This window comes from Hemitrygon akajei, unplaced genomic scaffold (assembly GCF_048418815.1).
Source record: "Hemitrygon akajei unplaced genomic scaffold, sHemAka1.3 Scf000216, whole genome shotgun sequence".
Taxonomy (NCBI): domain Eukaryota; kingdom Metazoa; phylum Chordata; class Chondrichthyes; order Myliobatiformes; family Dasyatidae; genus Hemitrygon; species Hemitrygon akajei.
Window position 1 is genome coordinate 3,043 of NW_027332100.1, and position 25,083 is coordinate 28,125.

Below are 25,083 nucleotides of genomic sequence, written 5' to 3' on the forward strand. Positions count from 1 at the left end.
CTCAATTCAATGTATAATTTCCTTGTTTATGCTTAGAGCCTTTTTTTTGGTGTATAAAATGATGAGGGGCATTGAGTGTGTGGATAGCCAGAAGTATTTTTCCAGGATTGAAATGGCTAACACGAGGGGGCATAGTTTTAAGGTGCTTGGAAATAGATACTGAGGGATGTCAGGGGTGTGATTTTTACACAGAGAGTGGTGCGTACGTGGAATGCACTGCCAGCAGCGGTGGTCCAGGCAGACACAATGGGGTCTTTTAACAGCCTCTTAGATAGGTACATGGAGCTTAGAAAAACTGAAGGTGTGTGCTAGGGAAATTCTAGGCAGTTACTAGAGTAGGTTACATGGTTGGCACAACAGTTTCGGCTGAATGGCCTGGAATATGCTGTAGATTTCTATCTTCTATTTTGAACAGTGAAGTAACTTCTCTTCTTTAATCTGTACAGGGTCCACGATTTTAATGCCGCTTTTCCACACTCCCATGGACTCTTTGTCCATCTCCTGAGTAAACAGAGATGGAAAAATATTTAAGAATTAAGATCTCCCCCATCTGCTTTGGTTCCACACGTGGATTGCCATTCCGGTCTTCCAGAGGACCAACTTTTTGCCTTGAAATCCCTTTGCTCTTAATCTATCTCTAGAGTCTCAGAGAATTATCCTTCATCTTTTCTGTGAGGGCAACCTTATGCCTTCTTTTAGCCATACTGGTTTATTTCTTATGTGTTCTTTTGCATTTCTTATACTCCATAAGATTCTGCCTGCCTATACCTTTGCCATAAAGCAGCCTGTCCGATCCACAGTTGCCAGATCCTAGTATATTAATTCCAGGTGTTGATCCATGCCCTGAACACATTCGCCTTTCCTACAATGCTCCCTGTATTGAAATATTCAGGGCTCAGCATATTCACTGCATCATGCTCAACTTTTCATTCCTGTCTTTTAGGACTGAACAACAACTATCTCCACAAACACTCCACTCTCTGTTCAGTTATTCAGGCTCCCATTCCCCCTGCAACTTTCGTTTACCCCCCCCCCCCCTTACCCCCACCTTCCAGCATGCTGCTCTATCACCCCTTTGGCTGTCCTCTCCCAGATCAAACAAAAAGGAGACGCATACCAGGTACAGGCAGATAGGAACAAATGGAGTACTTATGAAATACAGGAAATTCAAGTGAGCACTTATGAATGAAATAAAAGAAGGCATGAGGTTGCCCCAGCAGACAAGGTAAAGGAGAATCCTCAGGGAATCTGCAGATATGTTAAGAGTAAAAAAGATTACATGGCAAAAAATTAATCCTCTGCAAGATCAGAATGGTAATCCATATGAGGAAACAAAATAGATGGTGAGGTCAAGGCAGTGGATGTTGTCTACATGGACTTTAGCAAGACACGACAAAGTCTCATAAGGGAGTTTGGTCAAGAAGGTTCAGTCATTCAGCATTCCAGATGAGATAGTAAATTGGATGATCAAACCTTGGCAACTCAAGTAATCTCACCTGAAATGTTGTCCTACACACATTGATGTATTTTGTAAATCTTTTTACAGGTTAAAAATGAGAAGGAATTTGTCTCCAGGGATCTCAAACATGGCATGCCAGTTTTGCTGTCTCTGTCTAGATGTTTAAAAAGTGGAGTAAGGGATTCAATCGACCATCCTTCCTGCTCAGACTGTGGGGAGGGATTCACACGTGCATTTGACCAACTGGGACGCCCGTCATTTTACACAGGAGAAAGGCCATTCACCTGCTCAGACAGTGGGAATGGATTTACTCGGTCATCTCAAGGTAAGTTCACACTGGGCAAGGCCATTCAACTGGTCTGTGTGTGAGAAAGGATTCAGTCAGTCTTCCCACCTCCCACCTGCAGACACAACAGTCAGTTCACACCGGGCAGAGGCTGACATCTGCTGAATTTCTGGGAAAGAATGCACTCAGACATCTGACTTAATGGCACACCAGTGAGTTCACACTGGGGAAAAGCCGTTCACTTGCTCAGTCTGTGGAAAGGGATTCACTCAGTCATCCAATCTGCAGAGTCATCAGCGAATTCACACTGGAGAGAGGCCATTCAGCTGCTCAGTCTGCAGGAAGTTATTCACTCATTCATCTCACCTGCAGAGTCACCAGCGAGTTCACACTGGGGAGAAGCCATTCACATGCTCAGTCTGTGGGAAGGGATTCACACAGTCATCCACACTACAGAGTCATCAGCGAGTTCACACTGGAGAGAGGCCTTCACCTGCTCAGACTGTGGGAAGGGATTCACTTGGTCATCCCAATTACTGGTACACCAGTCAGTTTACATTGGGGAAAAATAGTTCACCTGCTCAGAATTTGGGAAAGGATTCACTGAGTCATCCACCCTACAGATACACCAGTAAGTTCACACTGGAGAGAGGCATTCACCTGCTTAGAATGTGGGACGAGATTCACTCATTCATCCACCCTATGAGTCACCAGCAAGTTCACATTGGGGAGTGGCCGTTGTTATGATTCCCTAGGTTTTGTTTCCCGTGGACTGTCATTTTAAGAGAGAGAGAGAGATTAAGAAGGCGAATCAGTCTGACTTGCAGCTTGTTTACATCGCTCACAGCTTGTTTAGTTTTAACCGAGGACACAGACACTCAGAGTCAGACTGAGATGAAGGAGGAAAAATGGAAGGATCGAAACCACGGAACTAGTGGCCAAGGGTCACTGATTGCAACTTTCCTATGCCCATAAGGGTGGGTTAATTATCAATTCAGCATACATCGAATGTGTGGATGTCACCTCGTTTGATCCATAGGAGTGGATTTGATTTGGGGTATCCTGTGAAGACTACCGATATGTTAACCCTTGCCTGAGTGTGGTGTGGTAATCACTTGAAGATGATACCCCTTGTGACAAGTCACTTTTGGTGATAATTCGTATGTGGATTTGGAACGAAGACAGATAAAATCTACAGCAACTGTTGTCTCGTTTTACCACAATGAAACCTGTGGTATTCAACATAATTGCCTTCTCTCAGCATTTACACTGGATTACAAATATCTCTCTCATCAGCTATTTCATGGTTGAACTGAACTTTCATACTTTGCCATCTCAAGACTCCAAGCCTTGTTTCTCCCGATCCCAATAGTTTTGGAGTTATAGTTACACATATATATTCATGTAACAATGTTAACTTTTCTTTATTTTGCTTGTTACTATATTATAAGTAGATTTTAATAAAGATAGTTTTAACTTCAAAAACAGACTCCAGGTGTAGTTTATTGCTGCTGGTTCATTTCTAAAGCGTTATGAATCATAACAAAATTGGGCCTGCGTCCGAGATATTAACAGATTTGGGGGCATTGTCATTAATTATCAATTTCATTGAGGAAGTCCATTTGATTTATTTGTGTGTGGAAAATCAGCAGCAATGGATGTTGATAGATGTCAGGAAGCGCCAACCTCTGAGGCATTAGGGGATGTCAGAAGGATTGAGTTGTTGAGTCTTGCTAGAAGGTTAAAACTTGCTAAGGTGAAATCGACAATAGGGAGGACACAGATGCAGAGGATAATAGCTGAACATTATGTATCTGAGGGAGTGTTTAAAGTGGAGGAGTTAGAGGTTTTTCCTGAAAGTAAACCTCATGAGCTTGTGCTCCAGTACAAGTGAGAAAAATTAAAGATGGGGCTGCGGAAGGCAGAGGCAGTTTGAGCTGGAAAAGAGTGAGATTGCAGCAAAGAGGTCTAGCGTTAGACTCTAGTGATAAGTTTAAGGCCAGTCAGGAATTTATATTGGTACCTCCATTTGACGAGGCAGAGGTTGATATATGCTTACAGCATTTTGAGAAGGTTGCTCAAAGTTTAAAGTGGCCAAAAGAGGGTTGGCCTTTTCTCTTACGAAGTGTAATTAAGGGGAAGGTTCAGGAAGCCTATACTGCTTTGACAGTTGATGAAGCAGCTGATTATGACATAGTGAAACAGTCCGTGCTCAAAGCTTACGAGTTGGTCCCAGAATCATGCAGGCAAAAGTTTGGAAATTTGAAGAAATCTGTGAAACAGACTTCTATGGAACTTGCTTATGAGAAGTTTGTTTCTTTTGAGCGCCGGTGCACATGTAAAAATATAAATGATGATTGTAACAGCTTGAAAGTGTTGCTTTTAATTGAAGAATTCAAAAGGTGCATTCCTGATGACATAAAGACCTATTTAGATGAAAAGGATGCTGCCACTTCGCAGGAGTCTGATAGAATATCAGATGAGTTTGTTTTTACTCATAAGGTTAAGATTATCCCGTATAAGAGCTTTCAAAAGAGGAGCAGGGATCACCAGGGTAAACCAGAAATTAAAGCTGGGACTAGTAACAAGAGTAAGGATGAAGGGAAGCAGTTGAAGGAGAAATATTCTGGTCGGAGTTGTTACTATTGTAAGAAAGCTGGTTATATGATGGCTAATTGTTCCATCCTGAAGAAGAAAAAGGAAAAGGAGTCAGTCCCAAATGCCTGTGGTCAGTATGTTGAAGCACCTATCAACCCACAGGGTTCTGTATAATTTTGTTTCAGTCTCAGTTAAGGTCTGAGAGGTCTGACCGAGTTAAGAAGGGATTCGATCATTTTATGACAGATGGGTTTGTATTAGTAAAGGAAGGGTCAACCCCGGTACCAGTGAAAATTCTTTGAGTTACTGGGCTTCTCAGTCACTTATATCAGACAGCGTTCTAAAGTTTGGTGATGAGACTAACACTGGTGAGGTATATCTTATTAAATGCATTGGGGGCGGCGTGGTTTCTGTGCCGTTGTGCAAGGTAACTTTACAGTCAGGGTTGGTTTCGGGATCTGTCGAGATCGGATTGTGCTCCAGTTTACCGGTGGAAGATGTTACTTTGCTGTTAGGGAATGACCTGGCAGATGGTAAAGTTGTTCCTGCAGTACAGTTAACAACTAACCCAACCACTGACGATCCACAGATGATTTAACATTTATCCTTCCTGCTCAGGAACTCGAAGTATGGCTAAAATGTCTGCCGACGCAGATGAGTTTATAGCAGAACAGAACCGAGACCCTGAGATTGAAGCTTTAAAAGAAACTGCTCTCTCAGATGATGAGATTAAGAAAGTGCCAGTAGGGTATTATCCCAAGGATGGAGTGATAATGAGGAAGTGGAAGCCACCTGCTATACCAGCGAGTGAGGAATGGGCAATTGTTCAGCAAGCTGTAGTTCCTAAAGTTTATAGGGCTGAAATTTTAACTTTGGCCCATAGTCTGCCCTCAGGTGGCCATTTTGGAGTGAATAAAACTGTAAACAGGGTTATGAAATAATTCTACTGGCCTAATCTGATGAAAGATGTTGTGACCTTTTGCAGAACCTGTCACATTGGTCAAGTTGTGGGTAAACCTAAACAAGTCTCCACATTGCCCCACTGCAGACTATATATAACTGCATTTGGTGAACCCTTTTCAAAATCTATAGTGGATTGTCTTGGCCCATTGCCAAAGACTACTGCTGGCCATCAGTATCTGCTAACTATTATGTTTCCTGCATCCAGATTCCCAGAGGCAATACCTCTCAGAAATATTAAAGCTGAAACTGTGGCAAAGGCTCTTACCAAGTTTTTTTTTTACTTTATCTGGTTTGCCTAGAGAAATCCAGTCTGATCAAGGAAGCAATTTTACAACTAGATTATTCCAGCAGGTAGATTATGAACTGTGAGCTAAACAAATTACATCGTCTGCGTACCATCCAGAATTACAATGGGTTCTAGAAATATTTCACTCTACCCTCAAAACAAGGATTAAGACATAATGTGTTCCACACTGTCTCTCTCTCTCCATGACTTGTAAAGGCTTGAAAAATACATTATCGGACGCACGCACGCACACGCCAAAAAAAGACATACCGTGTTGAAATGGAAAAGACTGGGATGAAGGAATATATTTTCTTATGTTCGCAGTAAGAGAGTTGGTACGGAATTCATTGGCCTTTAGTCCATTTGAATTTGTATTTAGTCATAGAGTGAGGGGATGTTTGACCTTGTTAAAGGAACAGTGAATTGATGGGGATGTGCATGTTTACTTGTTAGACTAAGTTTTGAAGTTCAACAATGAATTACTCCAGGCCTGTAGTCTAGCGAGACAAAACTTAAGGATTTCTCAAAACAAACTGAAGTGTTGGTTTGATAATTGGGCTTGCGAAAGAAAATACCAGGTGCGGGATAAGGTGCTTATCTTATCTCCAATGTTGACAAATCCACTTCAGGCGAAACTCAATGGACCGTATGAAATAGTCTCTCAAATTAATAATGTGAATTATGCTATCAAAACACCCGACCGATGTAAACTAACACAGGTGGTACAGATAAATATAATAAAGCCTTATTTTGACAAGCAGGCACCATCTGTGAGTGTTGTTGTCAAAGCATATGAATCTGGCAACCCTGAGAATGAAATAATTGACTCGTCTGAGACTTTTCACAAGCCAAACATTGTCCCAGTTAGGCTAATGAACTCGGTTGTTCTGGAAAACATTGATAACAGGTTGGGTCATCTGCAGCCAGAGCAACAACAACAGCTGAAGGAATTAATTCTGAAGTTTAAAGATTCATTTCCCGATGTTCCCAAGCAAACCACTGTCGCGGTACATGATGTAGGTATTGGTCAAGCCAAACCGATTAAACAACACCTATATTGCTAAACAACAGGCTTTCCCAGACCAGCCTTACAATTAACTTAGCTAAGAATGAATTTTGGCCATGCCAGTGTGACCTGTCTTGTCTATGTTGTAGGTCAAAGCAAGTTGGCTCCTGTTCAGGCAGAAGTCCAGGCAATTTCTCAAGTTCCTATTCTGACTGCTAAGAAGACTCTTAGAAGGTTTCTGGGAATGGATGGATATTATCGTAAGTTCTGTAAGAACTTTGCTGCTATCGCTCTTCCTCTGACTAATCTCTTGAAGCAGGAGATTAGTTTGTTTGGACCGAGCCTTGTCAGGAGGCACTTGATTGATTGTTATCAGTATTTCAGATTAGGCCAATCAATGTAGTGCTGTCAGCAAATTTAATTAGCAGATTGGAGCTGTGGGTGGCAACACAAGTCATGGGTGCACAGAGAGTAAAGGAGAGGGTCAAAGTGACAACCCTGTGGGGTATGTGTGCTGAGGGTCAGAGAGACAGAGGAGATGGAGCCCAGTCTTACCACCTGCCGGCGATCTGACAGGACGTCCAGGATCCAGCTACACAAGGCAGGGTGAAGGCCGAGGGTTCAGCTCCTTGTCGATACTTCACGCCTTCGTATGGCTACTGCTCTGCCCATGACTGCAAGGAACTGCAGAAAACTTTGGAGAGCAGAGAACATCAGAGAAACAAGCCTCCACTCCATGGACTCTCCCTACACTTCCCCTCCCTCGGAAAAGCAGGCTATGTACTCAAAGATCCTCACAACCTGGACATTCTTGCTGCAAACCCGCTCCCACATTGGCGGAGAGATACAAAAGCCTTAAAGTGCGTAACACCAGGCTGAAGGACGGCTTCCTGTCTGCAGTTATAAGCCAAATGAATGATAAAATGGACACGACCTCACAATGTAACTCGACGTGACCCTGCACCATATGTCAATCTGCACTGCACTTTCTCTGCAGCCATAATGCTTTGTTACAGTTATTTTTTTGTTGTGTATCAGCTCGATGTACCGTCGTAATGTATCGATCTGTGTGGATGGTACATCAGGCAAGATCATCAGCTCAGTACGTGATGATAATAAACAAATTTCCCCATTTTAATTGTGTGGAAATATTAGACAGACTAAGCTTCTGCTCTGGAACCACAGAAGGAAACTGAACTGTTGTCATTTCTGTGGAAAGCAAATATATGGAAAGGGCTTCAATCTCACATTACGATCTGCAGTAACTGGGATCAGGTGACCGGTGGTGGGTCTCCCATATCAATATCAGAATCAGGTTTAATAGCACCGGTATATACCATGAAATTCGTTGTCCCTGCGGTAGCAGTAGAACGAAATTCTTAACAAAATATTTTAACAATAGTGATTTAAAATAAGTATAGATATATAGTACAAAAATAGAAAAAATAAAAATGTAATAAACTATTTTAATTGTGTGGAACTATTTGACTAACTGGGTTGTTGCTTTGGAAATTCTGAAGTGAAGCTGCATTAAACTTTACACATTTATGAGAAGCTCTGGTAAATAGAAAAGGCTAAATTCTCACATAAATGGGTCAGACACCCAGAAACATCGGCTGCACTTCAGCACGTCGAAACAGTGAATGAAACAGCAGGAAATATTGCAGGAACAAAAATCATTGTCCACCCACAATGAGAGGACGTGGCAGATCCGGATCTCACTGCCTTGTCTGAACGGGGAAAGATGAAGCTACACGGTCACGTAGAGCAGTGACCCGCAGATGCTGCAGATCTGCAGAAAAACGTGGAGCAAACGGGATCAGGTGACGGGTGGAGGGTCTCCCACCTGAACCGGTGACTCTGCTCCTCTCCCCTCACACCCTGCCCGACCCATCCGCCGCATTCCCCACATTATTCCATATTTACACCAGATACATGTCTACTTTTCCACATCATATCTACACCGATCCATTTCCCTCCACCCACAGGTCACAGAGTCACGGGCTCGATTCCCATCCCGGTCCGAAACATAATTCAAGCCCAAACAGGAAGTGTTCACGTTTCATTTAAATCAGTTCTGTGTTTATAAACACTCATTTCTATTCACATTCCTCCGGCTTCAGTGGACAAGAACACTGAAACATCAATTGAGAAATAGAATGAGGTGGCTATTCGGCCCCTCTAACCATCAACAACTTGGCGGCTGCTCTCCCATCTCAGCCACAGTTCTGTCCGATCCTCATTTCCTCGATCCCTTCGGTCTCCACACCTCCACGCCGGCCTCTTTTCTACCCGAGGATGATCACTGAGTCTTCACCGCCCTATGTGGAGGGGATTTACAGATATCCATCACCTTCGGAATGGAGACTTTTCCCCTCATCACAGTCCGGGACAGTCCACACCCTTTTTCAGAGACTGGGATCCCTGGTTCAACCGGTAATGATGTCCATTTCAATGTGTTCACATCTCAGTCCTCGATTCTCTAAATGAAAGGGTTATCACATTTGATCTTTCTTCATATGGTGACCCCACCGCTCCAGGGATCAGTCAGGTGAATCTTCAATGCATTCTCTATAACAAATACACTCTAACCTCTTTGTTAATCCTCTATGGAATTAATTTCCATCTTCTGCAGCCCCGTGTTGCCGCAACTACTCACCTCCCACCCTTGTCACTATTTTCACCTTCCACCTCCCCCCTCACCTGGATCCACCTCTCACTCCCCAGCTCTTACCCAATCCCCACCCCTCACCTCTTCTCTGCCTATTTCCCGTCCACACTCAGTCCAGAGGGAGGGTTTCGGCCCGAAATGTTGACGGTCCATTTCCCTCCACAGATGCTGCCCGACCTACTGAGTTCCTCCGGCAGTTTGTCCTTTGGTCTGCATAACCCGTGTTAGTGTGGGGAGCGGGGTTTTACACAATATTGCAAGGTTAGGGTTAGGGTTAATGGACATTCCAGTGGGACAACAACATTAATCACGGGTTTCATCACTGAATCCAGTGTTGTGGGATGTAATGTCCCCTGTTATGTGTCCGGCTGTGCCGTGTTGTTGGTGGAGAGGGCAGCGTGGTGTTTGTCTCGATTCGGGTCACAACACCAGAATTGCCAGCGGGGTCCACACACAGTGTATTAGTCAACAGAAAACCTCTCGTACCTGCAGTCTTTGTCTCCTGGTAAACTCAACACCCTGACAGTGTGGACCATAGATACCCCTTCCTCTCAGAGTCAGGGGATCATTCAGACAGCTGATCGCTGAGAGGAATTATATTTATTGGTCATTAATGTTCGCCCAGATTCGTTTGGACGGATTTGATGTGGAGTTCGGGGTGTCGCAGTGAAAGGGCCGGAGGTCTGAACTCTCTCCGTTGCCCAAACATCCTTCCAGATGAGGCGACACTTCACCTGTGAATCTTCCGGGGTCGCCTGTTGTGTCCGCTGCTCCCGATGCGGCCGCCTCGACACTGGTGACACCGGCTGCTCCGCATCCTCCGCAGTCGAAAGCCATACGATTCTGTACAATTGTTTACCGGATTGCAATCATTTCAGTGGATATTTCTGTTACTTGGGACTCTGTTTCTGGCAGGGCCCCTGCAGTATTGTGGCCAGCTCCTCAAGTGCTTGTAGCCAAATTGATTATCTCTTGTGAATTCCTGCCTACCCCAAAGGAGAGAAAAGCGATCATCCAAAATCGCTCAGTCTCAGTTATTCCGCTCGGCTGCTGGGCATCTGCAGTTATGGACAGGATGCATGTTTCCCAGTACAGGAAGTTCAGTTTGGTGGGGGCCTGAGAAACATCCCACAAAACACCGACAGCCACAGTCATCTCTGACTGGACCACAGTTCCTCACTCTCTTCCCCAGGTGTTATTTGAGGAAGCCCAGGCTGAGAGTTCCTCACTCTGGTTGAGCAGGATTACAGACATTGGAATCATAGTTTTACCCAGCAGGCCCCTAGTTCCACCTGTTTGGCAAGGTGTGACAGAGAGACAGGAAGGTGTTAACATGTGGCTCCCCAGAAAGACATAAACACGAATACCTCTGTTACATTCCTGTAACCGTTTAAATGAACCAGCAGCAATAGACCACACCTGGAGAGTGGTTTTGATGTTAAAACCACTGGTTTATTCGTATCTACTTATAATATAACAAATTAAGCAAAACAATCAAAAGCTAAAAGTTTTATGAATACACATATGTGTAAATATAACTCCCAAACCACTGAGCTCAGGGAATACCAAGCTTAAAGTCTTGAGATGGTAAAATATGAAATTCAGTTCATCCACGGAATCAAAGACGAGAGAGAGATATTTGTAATCCAAGGTGAATGTCGAGAGAAGGCAATTACGTTGAATTCCACAAATTCCACAGTGGTAAAACAGGATAACAGTCTCTGCAGGTCTTATCCGTCGTTGTTCTAAATCCACATACGAATTATCACCAGAAGCAGCTTATCACAGGAGTACTGTCTTCAGCAGGAACTACCACCCAGGCAAGGGTTAACACACAGGTAGATTCCGCAAGGTACTCCCAATCCAGATCCAACACACACAGTATTACTGACAGTGATTTCCACAGAATATCCCTTCTCACAAGTGTTTACCACATAACACACCCGAATCCAGCTAATGGTTAACAGAAGTGGTAGCCACGGGATACTCCAACAAAATCCCCAGATGGATTATACGAATTATCACCAACAGTGATTGGTCACAGGGGAACCTCTTCAACTGAATTACCACACCCAAGCAAGCGTTAACACAAGTGATGTACACAGGATAATCCCAAACCAAACGATCCACTCCAATGGATCAAACAAAGTGACAATCACACATTCAGTATACGCTGCATCAATAATCAACCCACCTTGTGGGCATAGGAGAGTACAAACAGTGTCCTTTGGCCACTCGGCCCTTTGTTTCTAACTGCCCATCTTCTTTCTTTCTCTCTGGCTGACTGTGTTTGTGACCGTGTTTGCTTAAATAAAACAAACTGCGAGCTATGTAAACACAAGCTGCAAGCAAGTGTAAATATGCTACATAGTCAGATAGTTCCGCCCCCTCTCTCTCTCTCTCTCTCTCTCTCAGTAAGAATCAAACAGGAGCCGGGAAAGTCAGGCTTGTATACACAGGAAGTTAGGAGAATTTAGAATTTAGTATTTTCTCCCCGTATTACCATTTTAGTCATCTTCTGTTGCTCTTTAAAAGTTTCCCAATCCTCTGGCTTCCCTCTCATCTTAGCTATGTTATACATCTTCTCCTTTATTTTTATACTGTCCTTGACTTCCCTTGTGATCCACGGTCGCCCCCTACTCCCCTTAGCTGGCTTTTACCACTGAGATGGCGCGGGACTACAACCAGAGGCCATGGGTTAAGGGTGAAAGGTGAAAGGTTAAGGTGAACATGAGGGGAAACCTCTTCACACAGACGGTCATCCGGGTGTGGAATGAGCAGCCAGCACAAGTGGTACATGCGAGCATGTTTTCAACATTTAAGAGGTTCGTGTAGGTACCTGGATTGTAGGGGTGTGGGAGTGGGCAGTTTAATTAGTTCAGCACAGACCAGATGGCCCAAATGGCCTGTTTCTGTATTGCAATTTTCCACAAGAAGTAATACTAATATTCACTCTAAATCCTTTTAACAGCTGTGCAGACCAACCATTCACCTCAGCAGGGATTTTTTATATGGCGTTAAAATTGAGGAACTTTAAGTTAATAATACGTAACAGAAAATTCCAGATGCACGTCAGGAAAGACAATTTGCATGAGAGTGTTTCAGTTACTGTGGGGCCAGGTACCCATGCAGCTCAGCAGGAAGAGGGAATAATACCAATGGAGTGAGACAAACTGAGCCAGGGTACAGATTGCAGATGGCAGAAATGCCCCATTCTTATAGAAACAGGAAGAGCATCAGGGAATTAATGGTCATTCCAGATACCAGCACTCTGCCCAGTCAGGAGATGATTTCTCTGTCCAACTTGGGTTGAACCTCATTGTAACAGTGAGGAACAGCCAGATCAAAATTTGGCGACTCAAGTAATTTCATCTGAAATGTCCTACAGCCATTGATGGACTTTGTAAATCATTTCACAGGTTAAAACGAGAAGGAATTTGTCTCCAGGAATCTCAAACACAGCACGCCAGTTTTGCTGTATCTGTCCAGATATTTAAGAAGTGGAGCGAGGGATTCAATCGAACATCCTTCCTACTCAGTCTGTGGGGAGGGATTTCTTCGGTCATCTGACCAACTGGCACGCCCGTCATTTTACACAGGAGAAAGGCCGTTCATCTGCTCAGACAGTGGGAATAGATTCACTCGGTCATCTTAACTGAAGGTACATCAGCAAGTTCTCACTGGACAAGGCTATTCACCTGTTCTGTGTGTGAGAAGGAATTCAATTGGTCTTCCCACCTGCGGACACACCAGTCAGTTCACACCGGGCAGAGGCTGGTGATCTGCTGTATTTTTGGGAAAGGATTCACTCAATCATCGTTCGTAATGGCACACCAGCGGGTTCACACTGAGGAAAGGCCCTTCATTTGTGCAGAATGTGCGAAACGATTCACTCGGTCATCCGACCTACAGAGACACCAGCGAGTTCACACTGGGGAGAAGCCGTTCACCTGCTCAGTCTGTGGGAAGGGATTCACTCAGTCATCCCGCCTACAGAGTCATCAGCGAGTTCACACTGGGGAGAAGCCGTTCACCTGCTCAGAATGTGGAAAGGGATTCACTCGGTCAGCCAACCTACAGAGTCACTTGCGAGTTCACCCTGGGGAGAGGCCATTCACCTGCTGAGAATGTGGGAAAGGATTCACTCTGTCATCCCAAGGACTGGCACATCAGTCAGCTCACAATGGGGAGTTGCCGTTGTTATAAATCCCTAGAGTTCGTTTGCTGTAGACTGCCAGTTTAAGAGAGAGAAATTAAAAAATTAGATCAGTTTGACTTGCACGTTGTTTACATCGCGTGCAGCTTGTTTAGTTTTAACCGAGGACACAGACACTCAAAGTCAGACGGAGACGAAGGAGGAAAAATGGAAGGATCGAAACCAATGAACTAGTGTCCAAGGGTCACTGATTGCAACTTTCCTATGCCCATAAGGGTGGGTTAATTATCGATTCAGCGTACTCAAATGTGTGGATGTCACCTCGTTTGATCCGTAGGAGTGGATCTGATTTGGGGTATCCTGTGAAGACCACTAATGTGTTAACCCTTGCTGGGTGTTGTGGGGTAATTCACTTGAGGACGATACCCCTTGTGACAAGTCAGTTTCCGTGATAAATCGTATGTCGATTTGGAATGATGACGGGTAAAAGCTACAGCAACTGTTGTCTCGATTTACCACCATGAAACCTGTGGAATTCGACACAATTGCCTTCTCTCAACATTTACGCTGGATTACAAATATCTCTCTCATCACCTATTCCATGGTTGAACTGAACTTTCATACTTTGCCGTCACAAGACTCCAAGCCTTGTTTCTCCCGAAATCAATAGTCTGGGAGTTATATTTACACACATATATATACATAACACATTTGTTTATCTTGTTTAAGTTATTATATTATAAGTAGAATCTAATAAAGATGTTTTTAACAATAAAAAACAGACTCCAGGTGTTGCCTATCGCTGGTGTTCGTTTCTAAAGCGTTACAATTCATAACAAAATTTGAGCATGCATCCGGGATATGAACAGATTTGGGGGCGTAGTCATTAATTATCGATTTCAATGGGGAAATTCCTTTTGATTTATTTGTGTGTGGAAAATCAGTAGCAATGGATGTTGATAGCTGTCTCGAAGTGCCAGGCATTGGAGGACGCCAGAAGGTTTGAGTTGTTATGTATTGCTAAAAGGTTAAAACATGCTCAGGGGAAATCGACAATGAGGAGAGCACAGATGCGGAGTGTAATAGCCGAACATTATGTATCTGAGGGTGTGTTTAAAGTGGAGGAGTTGGAGGTGTTTCCTGAACGTCAACCTCATGAGCTTGAGCTCCAGTGCAAGTGAAAAAAATTACATGCGGAGGCTGCGGATTGTCAAGGCAGTTTGAGGCTAGAGAGGCAGAAAAAAAGAGAGGAGGCAGAAAAACAGAGGGAGGAAGCAGAAAGGCAGAGGCTGTTCGAGCTGGAAAAGATAGAGAGATTGCAGCAAAGGGGTCTAGCGTTAGACCCTAGTGATAAGTTTGAGGTCCGTCGGGAAGTTAAATTGACACCTCCATTTGACGAAGCAGAGGTTGATAAATACTTTCAGCATTTTGAGAAGGTTGCTCAAAGTTTAAAGTGGCCAAAAGAGGGTTGGCCTTTTCTCTTACGAAGTGTAATTAAGGGGAAGGCTCAGCAAGCCTATTCTGCTTTGACAGTTGATGAAGCAGCTGATTATGACATTGTGAAACAGGCTGTGCTCAAAGCTTACGAGTTTTTTCCAGAATCATACAGGCAAAAGTTTAGAAATTTGAGGAAGTCTGTGAACCAGTCTTATATGGAACTTGCTTATGAGAAGTTTTTGTGTTTTGACCGCAGGTGCACATATAAAAATATAAATGATGATTTTAACAGCTTGCAAGAGTTGGTTTTAATTGAAGAATTCAGAGGGTGCGCGCCTGATGACATAAAGAGATATTTAGATGAAAAGGATGCTGCCACTTTGCAGGAGTCTGCTAGATTAGCAGATGAGTTTGCTTTAACTCATAAGGTTAAGTTTATCCCGAATAAGAGCTTCCAAAAGAGGAGCAGGGATCACCAGGGTAAACCAGAAATTAAATCTGGGACTAGTGACAAGAGTTAGGATGAAGGGAAGCATTTGAAGGAGAAATATTCTGGTCTTACTTGTTACTATTGTAAGAAAGCTGGTCATATGATGGCTAATTGTTGCCTCCTGGGGAAGAAGAAGGAAAAGGAGGCAGTCCCGAATGCCTGTGATCAGTCTGTTGAAGCACCAGTAAACCCACAGGTTTCTGAACATTCTGACTGAGGCTCAGATAAGGAAAAAGGAAAAGGAGGCAGTCCCAAATGCCTCTGTTCAGTCTGTTGAAGCACCTGTAAACCCACAGGGTTCTGAACATTCTGCTGAGGCTCAGATAGGGACTGAGGGGTCTGACCTAGTTAAGAAGAGATACGATCATTTTATGTTAAATGGGATTGTGCTGTTAAAGGAATGTTCAACCCCGGTACCACTGAAAATTGTTTGAGATACACGGGCTTCTCAGTCACTTATATTAAACAGCGTTCTAAAGTTTGGTGACGAGACTGAAACTGGTGAGGTAAATCTTATTAAAGGCTTTGGGGGCGGTGTGGTTTCTGTGGCGTTCTACAAGGTAACTTTACAGTCAGGGTTGTTTTCGGGATCTGTTGAGATCAGATTATGCTCCAGTTTACCGGTGGAAGATGTAACTTTGCTGTTAGGGAATGACCTGGCAGATGGTAAAGTTGTTCCTGCAGTGCTGTTGACAACTAAGCCAACCACTGACGACCCACAGATGGATTTTAACATTTATCCTTCCTGCGCAGTAACTCGAAGTATGGCTAAAAAGTCTGCCGACGCAGACGGATCTGTGCAGCATGATTCTGATACCCATGATGGCCAAAATCAGGATTCCGGTTATGATGCATTGTCAGGGACTTTTCTGCCTTCATTGTTTCAACAGGATTCAGGTAGTAAGTCTGATGAGAAAAAGATTTATCCCTGTCTAGGAAGGAGTTTATAGCAGAACAGAACCGAGACCCTAAGACTGAAGCTTTAACAGAAACAGGTCTCTCAGATGATGAGATTAAGAAAGTGCCAGTACGGTATTATCTCAAGGATGGAGTGTTAGTGAGGAGGTAGAGGCCACGTCATATACCAGCGAGTGAGGAATGGGCAATTGTTCACCAGGTTCTAGTTCCTAAAGTTTATAGGGCTGAAATTTTAAATTTGTCCCACAGTATGCCCTTAGGTGGCCATTTTGGAGTGAATATAACTGTAAACAGGTTTATGAAATAATTTTACTGGCCTAATTTGAGGAAAGATGTGACCTTTTGCAAACCTGTCACACTTGTCCAGTTGTGGGTAAACCCCACCAGGTCACCCCAGTGGCCCCACTGTCGTCTATACCTGCATTCGGTGAACCCTTTTCTAAAGTTATAGTGGATTGTATTGGCCCATTGCCGAAGCCTATACCTGGCCATCAGTAACTACAAAGTATAATGTGTACTGCATCCAGATTCCCGGAGGCAATACCTCTCAGAAATATTAAAGCTAAAACTGTAGCAAAAGTACTTACCAAGTTGTTTTTTTTTTCACTTTTTCTGGATTGCCTAAAGAAATCCAGTCTGATCAGGAAAGTAATTTTACACCTGGATTATTTCAGTAGGTAGTTTATTAACTAGGAGCTGAACAAATAACATCATCTGCGTACAATCTGGAATCACAAGGGCTGTAGAAAGTTCTCATTCTACACTCAAAACAATGATTAAGACATACTGTGTTGAAATTGGAAAGACTGTGATGAAGGAATATATTTGCTTTTGTTCTCAGTAAGAGAGTCAGTACAGGATCACTGGAATTTAGTCCATTTGAACTTGTATTTGGTTGTAGACTGAGGAGACATTTGACCTTGTTAAAGGAACAGTGGATTGATGGGGATGTACATGTTAACTTGTTAGACTATGTTTTGAAGTTCAAAAATAAACGACACCAAGCGTGTAGTCGAGTGAGACAAAACTTAAAGATTTCTCAAAACAAAATGAAGTGTTGGTTTGATAAGCAGGCTTGCGAAAGAAAATACCAGGTGGGGGATATCTTATCTTATCTTATCTCCAATATTGACGAATCCACTCCAGGTGAAATTCAATGGACCGTATGAAATAGGCTCTCTAATTAATAATGTGAATTATGTTATTAAAACGCCCGACTGACGTAAACTAACACAGGTTGTACACATAAATATGATAAAGCCTTATTTTGACGAACAGGCACCATCTGTGAGTGTTGTTGTCAAAACATATGAATCTGGTAACCTTGAAAATGAAACAATTGACTCGTCTGAGATTTTTCACAAGCCAAACATGGTCCCAGTTAGGCTAATGAACTCGGTTGTTCCAGAAAACATTGATAACAAGTTGGCTCATCTGCAGCCAAAGCAACAACAACAGCTGAAGGAATTAATTCTGAAGTTTAAAGATTTATTTCCCGATGATCCCACGGTCGTAGTACATGATGTAGATATTGGTCAAGCCAAACCTATTAAACAACACCCATGTCGTATGAAAGTAGAAACGTGTAAATTGGCTGAGCAAAAAATTGAAAATATGCTGGAAAATGGTATTATTAGTCCTTCAGCATCAGATTGGAGCTCACCCTCCGTTATTGTGCCCAGACCTGATGGCAGTATTAGATTTTGCACTGGTTATAGGAAGGTAAATGCAGTAACAAAAACAGATGCCTATCCTATCCCTAGGATAGATGATTGCATCGATAAAGTTGGAAAAGCTAAATTTCCAACAAAGATTGATCTGTTGAAAGGGTATTGGTGTGTTCCATTGATGGATAGATGTGGAGTAATTTCTGCGTTTGTGACACGTTCTGGTTTGTATGAATACAATGTTTTGCCGTTTGGAATGTAAAAATGGTCCAGGATCATGCCAGAGAACGGTTGATTCTGTAATTCGAGGGTCAGAACACACAGAGACCTATATTGATGACTTAGTCACAGGGACTGACACTTGTGAAGTGCATATCTCTGCAGTAGAGAAGCTGTTTGACAGGTTTTCTCAGGTCAGCCTTACATTTAGCTAAGAGTGAATTTTGACATGCCACTGTGACCTATCTTGGCTATGTTGTAGGTCAAAGCAAGTTGGCTCCTGTTCAGGCAAAAGTCCAGGCAATTTCTGAAGTTCCTATTCCGACTGGTAAGAAGGCTCTTAGAAGGTTTCTGGGAATGGTTGGATAAAGTTCAGCAAGAACTTTACTGATATCGCTCTTCCTCTGACTAATCTCCTGAAGAAGCGTCTAAAGTTTGTTTGGACCGAGCCTTGTCAGGAGGCATTTGATCGATTGAAAGCCATTTTTATGTCATTAACCTGTGCTCAGGGCACCTGACTTTACAAAGCCATTTTCTGTAGCTGTGGATGCCAGTGATGAAGCTGCCGGGGCAGTGTTATTACAGAAAGATGATGATGATGTTGAATATCCTGTAGCTTACTTTTCGAGAGAATTCAGTGAGCATCAAAGAAATTATTCCACCTTAGCCGGCTCACTTTTGACATTATAGAAAAAATTTGACAGATACATGGATGAGAGGGGCTTGGAGGAATATGGCCCAGGTGCAGGTCAGTGGGACTAGGCATATAAAAGGTTCGGCACAGCCAAGAAGGGCCAAGAGGCCTGTTTCTGTGCTGTAATGTTCTATGGTTCTTAGAGAAAGAGTTGTTGTCACTCATCTTGGCTTTGCGGCATTTTGATGTCGATGTTTGTCTGAGAAGAAACCTCTTGTAGTTTATACTGATCACAATCTGTTAGTGTTTATGATTAAGGTAAAGGACAAAACCAGACGATTGTTAAACTAGGGTCTGATTTTGCAAGTATATGGTATTGTGATAACGCATATGAAAAGCACGGACAATATCACTGCCGATTGTCTTTCCAGATGCTGAGCTTACAGTTTTAATAGTGAAGCACAATCTGGTATTTGTATACGATTCTACAAGATTCTACAATGTGTTACATAATAACCATACATGCATTATTTTATATACTGTAGCTTGCAGTTAAAAGAGAGCCAAAAAAATTTTGGGGGGGGAGGGGAAGTGTTATGAATCCCTAAGTTTCGTTTGCTGTGGACTGTCACTTTAAGAGAGTGCCTGAGTGAGGTGGGGACTAACAATGACGTCAGCCGCTGACTTTCTCAGCTCACTTTTGATTTTTACAGAGAGAGAGCTCAAGGAGGCGGGACTGTCTGACTTGCAGCTTGTTTACATTACTCGCAGTTTGTTTCGTTTTAAGCGAGGACACAGACACTCACAGTCAGAAGGACGCAAAGAAAGAGAACAAAAGCATTTGGACAAGGAAGCTAGTGGCCAAGGGTCACTATTTGGAACTCTCCTGTGCCCGCAAGGGCGGTTTGATTATCAATCCAGTGCACATCGAATGTGGATTTTGTTTGGGGAATCCTGTGGAGACCACTTACGTGTTAACCCTTGCCTGGGTATGTGGTGTGGCGATACACTTGAAGACGATATCTCCTAGGAAATCTGAAATTCAAACAACACAAACAAAATGCTGGTGGAACACAACAGGCCAGGCAGCATCTACAGGGAGAAGCGCTGCCGACGTTTCGGGCCGAGACTCTTCGTCAGGACAAACCAAAAGAAAAGATAGTAAGAGATTTGAAAGTAGTGGGCGGAGGGGAAATGCGAAATGATAGGAGAAGACTGGAGGGGGTGGGATGAAGCTAAAAGCTGGAAAGGTAATTGGTGAAAGTAATACAGTGCTGGAGAAGGGAAAGGATCATGGAACGGGAGGCCTCTGGAGAAAGAAATGGGGGGGGGGGCAGATTGAGAACAGGTAAACAACTAAATATGTCAGGGATAGGGTAAGAAGGGAAGGAGGAGCATTAACGGAAGTTAGACATTTTAATTTCACGTCCCATTCCCATTCTGATATGTCTATCCATGGCCTCCTCTATTGTCAAAATGAATCCAAACTCAGGTTGAAGGAGCAACACCTTATCTACCGGCTGGGTAGCCTCCAACCTGTTGCCATGAACATTGACTTCTCTAACTTCCGTTAATGCCCCTCCTCCCCTTCTTACCCCATCCCTGAAATATTTAGTTGTTTGCATGTTCTCCATCTCCCTCTGGTACACAAGTCAGTTCACACGAGGGAGAGGCCGTTCACCTTCTCCGACTGTGGGAAGGGATTCACTTGGTCATCTCAACTGAAGGTACATCAGAGAGTTCACACTGGGGAAAAGCCGATCACCTGCTCAGACTGTGGGAAGGGATTCACGGTCATCCGGCCTACTGGCACACCAACGAGTTCACATCGGGGAGCGGCCGTTCACCTGCTCAGACTGGGGGAAGGGATTCACGGTCATCCGACCTACTGGCACACCAACGAGTTCACACCGGGGACCGGCCGTTCACTGGCTCAGACTGGGGGAAGGGATTCTCGGTCATCCGACCTACTGGCACACCAACGGGTTCACATCGGGGAGCGGCCGTTCACCTGCTCAGACTGGGGGAAGGGATTCTCGGTCATCCGACCTACTGGCACACCAACGAGTTCACACCGGGGAGCGGCCGTTCACCTGCTCCGACTGTGGGAAGGGATTCGAATAATCCGCAGGAGTGGATTTTGTTTGGGCTATCCTGTGGAGATCACTTCTGTGTTAACCCTTGCTTGGGTATGTGGTGTGGCGATTCACTTGAAGACGATATCCCTAAAAGGAAACATGAGGTCATTTCAACTACGGGGACACCAGCGAATTCACATTGGGTAGAGTCTGATCACCTGCTCGGACTTTGGGAAGAGATTCTCTCAGCCAAATCAACCAAATGTGCATCACTGACTTTACACTGGGGAGAGGCTGTTCACCTACTGTGAATTTGGGAAGAGATTCGCTTATTCATCTAACCTTATGTAACCTTCGCTTCGGCTAGCAGCTTAATATAGGAGGTGATAGTCCCTCCCCACCCGGCCAAACTTAAGAAATCTCAATTGGGTGGATGCTGCGTGATGTGTTCCATGTTACAAATCAGTACTGTACCCCAAAATAACAAATGGTACACAATATGTGATTAAACAATTGAGCTTTATAATTCTTACTTTGACTGAGGCAAAGATGTACAGTGTATCAGTAAAGTTTCCTGTAACATTTGACTTCATTGTGAAGTATTATCTTGCACCTTCTATCTCACTGAGTTTTCCAAGAATCAGTTTCTCTGAGCTAGAACGACAAGAGGTTTAATTGAATGCAGCACCTGGTGGGGTAAGAGTTTTAAACTACGATCATAGGGTATGGCAGGATAGATTCTAGCATTTTGTTACGAACAGTAACACTTTAGAAACGAACCAGCAGGAACAGACTGCACTCGAGTCTGGTTTTAGAAACATAGAAACATAGAAAATAGGCGTAGGAGTAGGCCATTCGGCCCCATAATCCTGCTCCACCATTCAGTATGATCATGGCTGATCATCCAACTCAGAACCCTGTACTTGCTTTCTCTCCATACCCCGATCCCTTCAGCCACAAGGGCCATATCTAACTTCCTCAATTATAGCCAATGAACCGGCCTCAACTGTTTCCTGAGAAACAGAGAATTCCACAGAATCACCACTCTCTGTGTGAAGAAGTTTTTCCTCATCTCGGTCCCAAAAGGCTTCTCCTTTATCCTTAAACTCTGACCCCTCATTCTGGACTTCCCCAACATCGGAAACAACCTTCCTGCATTTAGCCTGTCCATTCCCTTTAGAATTTTATATGTTTCAATAAGATTCCCCCTCAATCTTCCAAATTTCAATGAGTATAAGCCTAGTCGATCCAGTCTTTCTTTATATGAAAGTCCTGTCATCCCAGTAATCAATCTGGTGAACCTTCTCTGTACTCCCTCTATGGCAAAAATGTCTTTCCTCAGATTAGGGGACCAAAACTGCACACATTATACTAAGTGTGGTCTCACCAAGGTCTTGTACAACTGCAGTAGAACCTCCCTGCTCCTGTACTCAACTCCTTTTGCTATGAATGACAACATACCATTTGCCTTTTTCACTGCCTGCTGTACCTGCATGCCCACCTTCAATGACTGGTTTACAATGACACCCAGGTCTCGTTGCACCTCCCCTTTTCCTAATCGGCCACCGTTCAGATAATAATCTGTTTTCCTATTCTTGCAACCAAATTGGATAAACTCACATTTATCCACATTCAATTGCATCTGCCATGAATTTGCCCACTCACCTAACCTATCCAAGTCACCCTGCATCCTCTTACCATCCTCCTCACAGCTAACACCGCCGCTCAGCTTCGTGTCATCTGGAAACTTGGAGATGCTGCACTTAATTTCCTCGTCTAAATCATTAATATATATTGTAAACAACTGGGGTCCCAGCACTGAGCATTGCGGTACCCCACTAGTCCCTACTGCATTACAGTCCCTACATTTCGCAATTCCCCTCCCCCTACTACTTTCAAATCTCTTACTATCTTACCTTTCAGTTAGTCCTGACGAAGGATCTCGGCCCGAAACGTTGACAGCGCTTCTCCGTATAGATGCTGCCTGGCCTGCTGGGTTCCACCAGCATTTCGTGTGTGTTGTTTGAATTTCAGATTTCCTCGTGTTTGTCACAGGGATATCGCCTTCAAGTGAATCGCCACACCACATACCCAGGCAAGGGTTAACACGTAAGTGGTCACCACAGGATTCCCCAAACAAAATCCACTCCTGTGGATTATTTGAGGTGACAGGCGCACATTCGATGTGCACTGGATCGATAATCAAACCATCCTTGTGGGCACAGGAGAGTTCCAAACAGTGACCCTTGGCCACTAGCTTCCTTGTCTAAATCCTTTTGTTCTCTTTCTTTGCGTCCTTCTGTCTGTGAGTGTCTGTGTCCTCGCTTAAAACGAAACAAACTGCAAGTAATGTAAACAAGCTGCAAGTCAGACAGTCCCGCCTCCTTGAGCTCTCTCTCTCTCGCTCTCTCTCTGTCTGTCTGTCTGTCTCTCTCTCTCCTCTCTCTCTCTCTCTCTCTCTCTCTCTCTCTCTCTCTCTCTCTCTCTCTCTCTCTCTCTCTCTCTCTCTCTCTCTCTCTCTCTCTCTCTCTCTCGCTCTCTCTCCCTCTCTCTGTAAAAATCAAAAGTGAGCTGAGAAAGTCAGCGGCTGACGTCATTGTTAGTCCCCACCTCACTCAGGCACTCTCTTAAAGTGACAGTCCACAGCAAACGAGACTTTGGGATTCATAACACTTTCCCTCCCCTCAAAAAATATTTTTGCTGTAAAAGAGAAAAAATTTTAACTGCAAGCTACAGTATGTAAAATAATGCATGTATGGTTATCATGTAATACATTGCAGAATCGTATGCAAATACCAGATTCTGCTTCACTATTTAAACTCTAAGATCAGCATCTGGAAAGACAATCGGCAATGATATCGTCCGTGCTTTTCATATGCATTATCACAATACCATATTCTTGCAAAATCAGACTCTAGTTTAACAATCATCTGGTTTTGCCCTTTACCTGAATCAAAAACACCAACAGATTGTGATCAGTATAAACTACAAGAGGTTTCTTCTCAGGACAAACATTGAGATCAAAATGCCACAAAGCCAAGATGAGTGACAACAACTCTTTCGCTAAGAACCATAGAACATTACAGCACAGAAACAGGCCTTTTGGTCCTTCTTGGCTGTGCCGAACCATTTTTTCTGCCTAGTCCCACTGACCTGCACCTGAGCCATATCCCTCAAAGCCCCTTTGATTCATATATCTGTCCAAGTTTTTCTTACGTGTCAAAAGTGAGCCCGCTAAGGTGGAATAATTTCTTTGATGCTCATTGAATTTTCTCGAAAAGAAAGCTACAGGCTGTTCAACATCATCATCATCTTTTTGTAATATCACTGCCCCGGCAGCTTCATCACTGGCATCCACAGCTATAGAAAATGGCTTTGTAAAGTCAGAGCAGAGCTGAATAACATAAAAACGGCTTTCAATCGATCAAATGCCTACTGGCGAGGTTCGGTCTGTACAAACTTTTCACCCTTCTTCAGGAGATTAGTCAGAGGAAGAGCGATAACAGCAAAGTTCTTACAGAACTTACGATAATATCCATCCATTCCCAGAAACCTTCGAAGAGCCTTCTTACCAGTTAGAATAGGAACTTGAGAAATTGCCTGGACTTTTGCCTGAACAGGAGCCAACTTGCTTTGACCTACAACATAGCCAAGATAAGTCACAGTGGCATGGCAAAATTCACTCTTAGCTAAATGTAAGGCTGGCCTGGGAAAGCCTATCAAACAGCTTCTCTACTGCAGAGATATGCTCTTCCCAAGTGTCACTCCGTGTGACTAAGTCATCAATACAGGCATCTGTGTGTTCTAATCTTCGAATTACAAAATCAGTCGTTCTCTGGAATGATCCTGGACCATTGTTCATTCCAAAAGGCAAAACAATGTCCAAAGGCAAATACAACCCAGAAGGTGTCACAAACGCAGAAATTTCTCTACCTCTGTCCGTCAATGGAACACACCAATACTCTTTCAACGGATCAATCTTTGTAAGAAATTTAGCTTTTCCAAATTTATCGTTGCATTCATCCACCCTAGGGATAGGATAGGCATCTGTTTTTGTTACTGCATTTACCTTTCTATAACCAGTGCAAAATCTAATACTGTCATCAGGTCTGGGCACAATAACGGGGGGTGACTCCAATCTGATGCTGAAGGACTAATAATACCATTTCCCAGCATATTTTCAAATTCTTGCTCAGCCAATTTACACTTTTCTAC

General features: G+C 43.6%; 1 pseudogene; it reads left to right on the forward strand.

Annotated features, from left to right (window-relative positions):
- The first annotated feature begins 1,962 nt into the window (after positions 1–1,962).
- On the forward strand, positions 1,963–22,974 carry LOC140724435 (uncharacterized; annotated as a pseudogene).
- Positions 22,975–25,083: the final 2,109 nt, after the last annotated feature.